The sequence below is a fragment of the Gorilla gorilla genome, chromosome 2 (genome assembly GCF_029281585.2).
Source record: "Gorilla gorilla gorilla isolate KB3781 chromosome 2, NHGRI_mGorGor1-v2.1_pri, whole genome shotgun sequence".
Classification (NCBI taxonomy): Eukaryota; Metazoa; Chordata; class Mammalia; order Primates; family Hominidae; genus Gorilla; species Gorilla gorilla.
Window position 1 is genome coordinate 159,332,929 of NC_086017.1, and position 10,128 is coordinate 159,343,056.

Sequence of the window (10,128 nt, forward strand, 5' to 3'; positions counted from 1 at the left end):
ATTTGAAATGTTAATGATCACACGAATACAGGCACACCTTCTTGATGTGCTTCACTTTATTGTGCTTTGGAGATATTGCATTTTTATACCAACTGAAGGTTTGTGGGTAGCCTGCATTGAGCAAGTCTATTGCCACCATTTTTCCAAAAGCATGTGCTCACTTAATGTCTGTGTATTACATTTTGGCAATTCTTACAGTATTCCAGACTTTGTCATTATTATTATATCTGTTACGGTGATCTGTGATCAGTGATCTTTGATGTTACTATTGTAATGGTGGGTATGGTGAAAATACCAAGAGAAATAGAATTGGAAGTGCAGCCTGAACTTGTGACTGAATTGCTGCAATCTCATAATAAAACTGGAAGAGGTGAGGAGTTGCTTCTTATGGATGAGCAAAGCAAGTGGCAGAATCTACTCCTGGTGAGGATGCTGTGAACATTGTCAAATGATGAAAAAGAATTTAGAATATTCCATGAACCTAGCTGAAAAAACAGCAGCAGGGTTTGAGAAAATTGACTCCAGTCTTGAAAGAAGTTCTAATGTGGGTAAAATGCTGTCGAACAGCACGACATGCTACAGAGAAATTTTTCATGAAGGACCCAATTGATGCGGCAAACTTCTCTGTTGTCTTATTTTCTTTCAGAAATTGCCACGGCCACCCCAACCTTCAGCAACCACCAACCTAATCAGCTAGCAGACATCAACATCAAGGCAGGACCCTCCAACCTCCAGCAGGAAAAACATTACCACTTGCTCAAGGCCCAGATGATCATTAGCACGTTTTAGCAATAAAGTATTTTTTAATTAAGGTAAGCTATATAATTTTTTACATGTAATACTATTGCACACTTAATAGACTATACTACAGTGTAAACATAAATTCTATATACATTGGAGAACCAAAAATTCATGTGACTCAGTTTATTGTGCTATTTACTTTATGGTGGTGCCTGTAACCAAACCTGCATTATCTCTTAGGTATACTTATAAATCTTATTTTGCCAACTTCAACCATTGTTCTTCAGAAATGTGATAAAAGTAGTGAAAATATAATACAGTTAACCCTTGAACAATACTACATGGGTCCACTTTTATTAGAGTTCTCTTCAATAAAAGTTAACCCCGAGTGTGTCTGCCTCTTTTGTTCCCCTTTCACCTCCTCTTCATCTTCTGCCTCTGCCACCCGGAGACAGCAAGACCAACCCTTCCTCTTCCTCCTTCTCAGCCTAGCCAATGTGAGCATGACAAGGATGAAGATCTTTATGATGATCTACTTCCACTTAATGATTAGTAAATATATTTTCTCTTCATTATGATTTCCTTAATAACGTTTTCTTTTCTCTAGCTTACTTTATTGTAAGAATATAGCATACTATGCATATAACATACAAAATATGTGTTAACTGTTTATGTTATAGGTAAGGATTCTGATCAACAGTAGGCTATTAGTAGTTAAGATTTGGGGGAGTCAAAAGTTATATATGGATTTTCAACTGCAAGGGGGTTGGCACCCCTAACCCTCATGTTGTTCAAGGGTCAACTGTATAGACAAAAATATGTCAATGGTTACTAATAATATATATAAATAACTACCCACTTAGAAGCTTTAAATTACAGCATCCTAAGAACAAGGAAATACAAAATGGATTAAAAACAACTGTAAAATGGTAAAATAATACTGACCCACAGTACTATCTTGAGACTTTCAAAAAAAAAAAACAGAAAAATCCTTGACATTCTACTCTCCTTCTTAAAATACCATTTATTTAGGTGTTCATAAATGCTTTACCTGAATAGAAAAAAGGGCAAAGGGCAGCTGACAACAAAGTTCTTTTTGTGAGCAAGAAACAAAGAAAAAAATTGAAGTCTAATGTGCAAATGTAAATCATCTAACCATTGTAAATCATCTGGATTAATATCACCATTAAATATTTTCATAATATGTTTGTCACTTATTTTATGACCAAATCTTAAAAACGCAGATAGCTTTTTGCCTTCTGCACCTCCCTGGTTGTAGGAGAATCATTGTTTTACTCTACAGGGCTGCTCTTTCCTAATGCAACATCCCCATCTGGTGAAAATAGGTCTTTGCAATCAAGGCTCCATGAGGTAGGAGCCATTAGTTGAATCTGTGCATAAGTAAAGCCATTCTAGAATAAAAGATCACAATGACACTATTTTAAAGTATATTTTGAAAGTACTTGCTTTAGACTCAAAGAAAAAAATCACATCAAAGTTGTTGGTGCTGTAGCTTTGTAGGAGGGGGCTAGGGAAGGTTCAGGGAAGAGAAGGATGAATGCTGAAGGCCATTTCTAGTAAAATTAGGACTAGCTACATTTAAAATTTATTTCAATTCCCCATCAGTTGGCAGAACTAATCCTGACTCATTTTGGAGTCTGTAGAATAAAGTGCAGAATTATAAACAAAGAAAAGTAAAAAGGCTTGTGGCAAATACATATGCATGAAAACTTCTGGATATTTTATTATTTTTTCGTATTTCTCATTTTAAAAAAGACACTTTATGACAAATCAATTCACCACAGTTAGTAAGAGTAGGCAATAAGTGAGCCAGAAGACTAGAAATATGAGGTTTACAGACACTTTGGTTACAATTAACCATGTTCTAGTTTTTCCTATTATTAGAGCTAATGAACTGTTTATGTTATTATTGTACGTGTTAAAAACATATATTTCTTTTTAAATTTCCTTTATTAACTGACAAAAAATAATTGTACATATTCATGGGGTACATAGTGATATTCGACATATAGAATGTATAATGATCAGTGAGGGTAATTAACATATTCATCATCTCAAACATTTATTATTTCTTTGTGTTAGAAATGGTCAATATCCCCCTTATAGCTATTTAAAACATATATTATTGTTAACTATAGTCATCCTGCAGTGGTATAGAACACTGCAACTTATCCCTCCTACCTAGCTGTAATTTTGTATCCTTTAACACGTTTCTGCCTATCCCTTCTTTTACCTTACCTTTCCTGTCCTGTAGTATCAGTTTTTTCCTGTGTTCTACATTTTACGTCTGTGAGATCAACTTTTTGTAGCTTCCACATATAAATGAGGACATGTGGTGCTTAACTTTCTATTCCTGGCTTATTTCACTTAACATACTCCAGTTCCACCCATGTTGCTTTCAATGATAGGATTTCATTCTTTTTTATAGCTAAATCATATTTTATTGAAAAAACGTGTATTTCATTATTGCTTATATTTGTCAATGCATTTTTTTAAATTAAAGAATTATAAGTATAAACATTTATGCTGTTTTTATGGGTCTTGAATTATTTATTTAAGGATATGTAAAAATGGGCCAGACACCGTGGCTCACACCTGTAATCTCAGCACTTTGGGAGGCCAAGGCATGTGGATCACGTGAGGTCAGGAGTTCGAGACCAGCCTGGCCAACATGGTGAAACCTTGTCTTTACTAAAAATACAAAAATTAGCCAGATGTAGTGGTACAGTCCTGTAATCCCAACTACTCGGGAGGCTGAGGCAAGAGAATCACCTGAACCCGCGAGGTGGAGGTTGTAGTGAGCCGAGACTGCCACTGCACTCAAGCCTGGGCAACAGAGTGAGTCTGAAAAAAAATAAATAAATAAATAAAAAGAGAAAGAGAGAGAGAGTATGTAAAAATGTACTTGATAAATCTAATTTTTCTGTCATACACAGGTATGGGGTTGGGATAGACGGAGAGTATGAGAGACAGCACGTATAATTTCATTACAGAGAGAACTAATAAAATATTGTATCTCTGAGTTAACTGTTACTAACCAAGAAGAATAATTCTTGGTAGCTCAGAATATTCCTATACCTTACATACATATAAATCTGCTTACTCATTTTTGTTCTCACTACCTCCAAAAGTGTGATTGCAGTCAACTAAAATTATACATAAGGATATATATCCACAAAATAGTTGACTTCATGCATGTAAACACACATCCACAGAAATATACTATAGTGGTTTATGGCAAATTAAGTAATGAATTTAACTAAAACCTATGGAGATTTTTTTAAGAGTTTAAAAAAAATCCTATGAGCCACTAGTCAATTGCTTATTCATTTAGTTCAGAATTCATAGCTAACAGTGTTTTCACTTACTATTATCTCTCTTGTCCTGTCTCTCTGGGTCTCTTTTATTTATAGCTCAGAGTGTGAATCACATGATAGGAAACAGGGCAGTTTTTTGGTTGGAAAAATTGCTTTCTGATCTTTTTAGCATGATAGTGGTTAATTTATAAAAGGCTTTGTCTGGATAGGAGCTCAATTTTACTTTTATTCCATTAAGGTTCTGCAAGCATTTGATGTTGTTATTGTTCACAGAATAATAGAAAAGAAAATGTAAATTTAAAAAATTGTTCTTAAAGAAATGAAATAATGGCTTATTTTAGAAAGATCAGAAGCCTTCCTGCTGGGGGCAGGGGGAAATATATATATAATATATTTAGTATAAATTAAATACAAAGGTTATATTTAAAATAGGTGGCAATCTGGTAAAACTTCACTGTTGAAGTAAAATAAGTGCATTTATTAATATGATTTTAAAGGCCCTTTATTCTAAAATACTAATATAGACTTTTCCCCAAACTCTCTTACATCCTCAACTAGCAAAAAGCATATTTTCTGATTTTCTGTTTCCAGTTTCTATTTCTCCGCATACAGCAATATTGTGTGGTCTCTTTAAAGCTAATACTCTTGTAGAAGATTTCACACATGCATACACAAAATATTTTTTAAACCTAATATTTAAAACATCAACCGCATCTAATCAAGTCAAGTTGATTCTTCAAAGGCTGGATACCTTAATGGTTAAGATTATGGGCTCTGAGTTTGAATCCTAAATGTTTCACTTACTAATTATGTAGGCATTAGATTAACCTCTTCGTGCCTCATCTTCCCTCATCTGAAAAACAAGATTTTATGTATAATAGCATATAACTATAAAAGATTAAATGCAAAGAACAGTGCTGCCACATGGTATGTGCTCAATAAATTTTAGCTATTATTTATATCAGCCTGGAAAATTTTTGTTTAATAATTAATTCTATGTGTTCAGGGATTATCTTTCTAACTAACTTTGCCTACTCTAAGTGCCTCATGTAAGCAAAGGCTTGGTAAATATTTTAATGATGATAGAGAAGAAAGTTATCATCATTTAGGTTCAGTAATCTAGGAAATCAATTTAAGCCATAGTATCATACATAGTAAAGCAATATTTCTTTTTTTTTCAAGAGAATGAAATCATTTATTGATTACACATGATAATGGATGATACACAAACTTTATTCCAATCTATAATTTTATCTGGTACAATTATTCAATTTAGATATATTGCATAGGATGTGCCAACAAATCATTTTTATAACCATTAGTTCCATGATTTTGTTTGGGTAATCTCTTTTAATGGTAAACTTCAGGTCACTACAGTAACTATCAGTTCAACTACACCAAGGTTTCTAAAGACAATGGCTTCTCCACCCAAGCAGGTTGCATATAAATTCCAAATAGAACCTGGCATCACCCTGAAGGAATTCTAACTTCACACTGTTGGGGAAATTTACCAAGATGGCTTCAGAGTAGACTAACTTTGCACAGCACATTAAAAAAAAAAAAGACATTCATTCTGTGTCATGATCAGACTACCATACATTTATGATGCAAATATATATATATATATGTGTGTGTGTATATATATATGTGTGTATATATGTGTGTATATATATGTATATATATATGTGTGTGTATATATATGTATATATTGTGTGTGTGTGTGTATATATATGTATATATACGTGTATACACCCTTTGTGGGAATGCTTTACACTTTCCACAGAACAGAAACTAAAACTAAAATAACCTGTTATACAATTAGTCACAAATATAGTCCTCGAGGTTTTGCCCATACACATGAGGATTTATTTAAAACATGTCTTCTCTGTAGCAGCTAGGCCCTGCCACCACGGTGCTTGGCTGAGTTCACAAATCTGTTATAACCTGTAGCTTCCCTGTCACTTCTCTGGCTTTCCTCTCCTGCTAAGCTTTGTTTCCTAATTAAAATCTCCACCACTGCTATGGTTACTGCTGCTACTGGAACTGCCATAGCCACCTTGGTTTAGTGGTTTGGCAAAGTATTGGCCTCCACCATCATAGGGGCCAGAGCTTCTACCTCCAAAATTTCCTCCCATCATGGGTCCAAAATTTGAAGACTGATTGTTGTAATTGCCAAAATCATCGTAGCTTCCACCACCTCCAAAATTGCTTCCATTATTACCAAATCCATTATAGCCATCCCCACTGCCACCATATCCACCACCACCATGGCTGCCACCAAAGCCACCACCACCACTGAAGTTTCCTCCATGACCAAAGTTGTCATTCCCACCAAAACCACCTCCATGACCACAACCAAAGTTTCCAGAACCACTCTGACCTCTGGCTGGAAGAAGCACTAAGCCACCTCCTGCTTTGACAGGGCTTTCCTAACTTCACCATTGTGGCCATTCACAGTATGGTATTTCTGAATGACAGTCTTATCCACTGAATCATGGTCATCAGTGTTTACAAAGTCAAAGCCCCTTTTCCTGCCATTGCCTTGGTCAGTCACGATTTCAATCACTTCGATTTTTCTATGCTGTTCAAAATAATCTCTTAGGTGATGTTCTTCAGCATCTTCTTTAATGCCACCAGCAAATATCTTCTCCACAGTTAAATGGGCACCTGGTCTTTGAGAATCTCCTCTTGAGACAGCTCTCTTTGGTTCCACAACTCTTCCATCTACCTTGTGTGGTCTTGCATTCATGGCTGCATCCACCTCCTCCATAGTGGCATAGGTGACAAACCCAAAGCCCCTGGAGCACTTGGTGTTTGAATCTCTCATTACCACACAGTCTGTGAGCGTTCCCCATTGCTCAGAATGGCTCCTCAGGCTCTCATCGGTTGTTTCAAAGCTCATCCCTCCAATGAAGAGTTTCCTCGGCTGTTCGGGCTCTTTAGGAGACTCTGACTTAGACATGATGGCAGGGAGAAGAGAGACTTTAACGATGCCTCCTTGGCGGCGTCCACGAGCAGAAAGGAGCAGCTGATGAACGTATTTCAGCAATATTATTTCTTAATATTTGGAAAAGTTATGTGTTTTCACAGATTACTTTTTCTCTCCTATTAAAAATTTCATTTAGAACTTTTTTTTCCAAATGTTTCTTTCAAACTACTGCTGATTTTCAGTAAAACGATGGCTATTATCTCTGCTTCAACAGGCAATTTTTTCACACATCACATTCTCAGAGTCTATATATTGATGACTTTTAAAGGAAATCTTTTAGCTATCTCTTAAGAAAAACTGAGGTGACTGGCCAGGCACAGAGGCTCATGCCTGTAATGCCAGTACTTTGGGAGGCCAAGTCAGGAGGTTTGCTTTAGGCCAGGAGTTTGAGACCAGCCTGGACAACATAGTGAGACTCTGTCTCTACAAAAAATAAGAAAAACTAGCCAGATGTGGTAGTGTGCTCTGTAGGCCTAGCTACTCAGGAGGGAAGATCACTTGAACCCAGGAGTTTGAAGTTACATGAGCCATGATCATGTCACTGGATCCCAGTGTGGCCAAAAGAAAGAGACCCTGTCTCTAAAAAACAAAACAAAACAAAATCACACAAAAAAACTGAAGTGATTAAAGACTACAAATTGGAAGAAAATACATCCAAGCCTCCAAATGAAGATAAGACACTCAGTGACTTAAAATATGGACAGGCATGGGAAGCATGGACAGGCATGGGAAGCACGGACAGGCATGGGAAGCACAGACATGCAAAAGGAGCTTTGAGCCATTGCTCAAAAGCACACAACTTGTTTTATTGAATAAATCACTATTTCTTTGAAGTTTAAAATGTGTCATGTTAGGCACAGTTGGAAACTTTGAATATTTTAAAAGTATTTCAGGTCATTTTGCATTTTTATTCCAGAAGCAAACACAAAAACTTCTATTTAGATGTTGAAAAACCATAATGGGCACAAATCTCAATTCTTTTAGCAAAGATTAGATTTTTAGATTTAGTGTGCAGGAAAAGCAAGAGAAAAAAGCCTTTTCTAGTGTATCAAACTGTTATTTTTTTAATTTTTCTTCAAGAGTATTAAAGGTTTTCACTGTGGAATCTCCAGTTCAATGATATCTAAATTACCAGAAAAATATATGTAAAGTCACTGGAGGACTTTGAAAGCAAAGATATGAGATACAAACCCATTTTAATCCTGCAGATGGCCTGAGGGTTTACAGAACATTATTCAGTAATGTTTAGTACTTCATCGTGCCAGAGTTTCCTTAGTTAGAAAACATTTCTGCAGTGTAAATGGCATATCCAAGAGAAAACTGTAGCTGTTGACAAACGAAGTTGGATTTACTTTTTAATAACTTAAAAATTCCCAAACACTAACCATTTTATGATTTTAAAATACCAATGCTCATCTCCAAAAGTCACAAAGTTACTGAGGATTAAGTCTTCAAAAACGCTGTGCTAGAATTTTGAAAGGTTCCTCAATTCGTTTGTTGGACATTTCTATCTTTAGGGAGACAGTGGAGAAGAACAGTGTTGTTGAGAGACAGAGATAGTGACTGCAGATGGCAGGTTAAGCAGGGAGGAGGCTGCCCATATCCTAAAGAGAAACTGAGTGAAAATAATGGCTGGACCTCTTGGAAAGGGACCAGTGTTCACATTTCTAAGTAAGATTTGCAAGACTTAATTACTACCTTCTGTGGGAAATAAGGGAGTAGACAGAATCAAGTATAATTTCAGAATTTTATTTTGGAAGAGAAGATATTTGATTGGGCTATTATACTGAAAAAAATAAAAGAAATGAAAGGGAGGGGATAAATGAGAAATTTCTATTTGGACATAATGTTTTTAAAGATGTTCTGAATGGAGATGGCTAATGAGCAATTGGATAGGTATAGAATAGTTTTAAAGGAAATTATATTTCGGAATAAGAGTTGAGAAAGTATAGAAATCAGTAAATGTAGTATTATCTCAAGTGTAGCAGTGAAGAGAAATAAGAAAGAGATTTACAAATAAAGGCTGTTTTTTTTGTTTTGTTTCTATTTGATTTGGGTGTTGTGGAAGGCAGAATTCTAAGATGATCCCCAATAAGCCTTACACTTGCATAATCCCCCGCTATTCAAGTGTGAATAGAGAGAGTCAATACAATGATATGGTGCTCTCGTGATTATGATACATGGTACTTTATATGGTAACAAGATTATCTTGGGTGGGTCTGACCTAATCAGGGAAGCCTTTTAGATGCACGGTTTCTCCAGGTGGCCTCCAAAGAGAAAGTCAGAGAGATGACTTTCAATTTGCCTGGAAAAAAAATCAAACATCCATGCTGTGAATGACCTGTGGAGAGGTCACACGGCAAGGACCTGGAGGCAGCCTCTAGGAACAGCCTCTAGTCATCAGCCAACAAGAAAGCAGGGACCTCAATACTACAACCTCAAAGAACTAAATGTTCCCAACAACCTGAATAAGCTTGGAAGAGAATCCTGAGGCTCACATGAGATGGCAACCTTGGCTGACAACTTGATTTCAGTCATGAGAGACCCTGAGCAGAGAACCTCACCACACCATGTGAGACTCTGGATCCCCATCAATGGTCAGATAGGAATTTGCGTTTGGTTTAAGCTGCTGAGTTCGTAGTAATTTTTATGCAGCAATATAAAGCTAATAGAGATGTTTTATGTCTGTTTTATTTTTACCCTATGGTGGAGGGTGAGGAAAAGGCTCAGAATAAAAGAAAGACATTAAAGATGTTGAAAATCCATAATGGGCGCATAATGCAATGAACCTGGACTTGGGTCTTTCTTTGAGGAAATGAGGGATAGAGAATATGTGTTTTCTCTCTCTCTCTCTATATATATGTGTGTGTGTGTGTGTGTGTGTGTGTGTGTGTGTGTGTGTGTGTGTGTGTGTGTGTACTATTGGAAATTGAAGGGTGGGCGTCACAGATAATTCTGGTGGATCTCTTTTCCCTATCAAGTATAAGAGGAGGGTGTATGGTTAACACTGGGAATTTGTGGCAGAGACACAGAGATGACTTTTGGTCTATAGAGTCGGGT

At 36.2% G+C, this 10,128-nt stretch overlaps 1 long non-coding RNA gene and 1 pseudogene across 1 annotated transcript in view; one reads left to right on the top strand and one right to left on the bottom strand.

The window, feature by feature from the left end:
• The window catches only part of LOC101127835 (uncharacterized), an 83,525-nt gene extending 82,757 nt beyond the window's left edge, over positions 1-768 (top strand). Inside the window, exon 3 of the long non-coding RNA XR_008678137.2 lies at positions 647-768. This is a non-coding gene — a long non-coding RNA (uncharacterized lncRNA). The remainder of the gene's footprint in view (positions 1-646) is intronic.
• A 5,308-nt stretch (positions 769-6,076) lies between these two features.
• LOC101128063 (heterogeneous nuclear ribonucleoprotein A1-like) lies at positions 6,077-7,041 on the bottom strand (annotated as a pseudogene).
• Between the last annotated feature and the right edge of the window lie 3,087 nt (positions 7,042-10,128).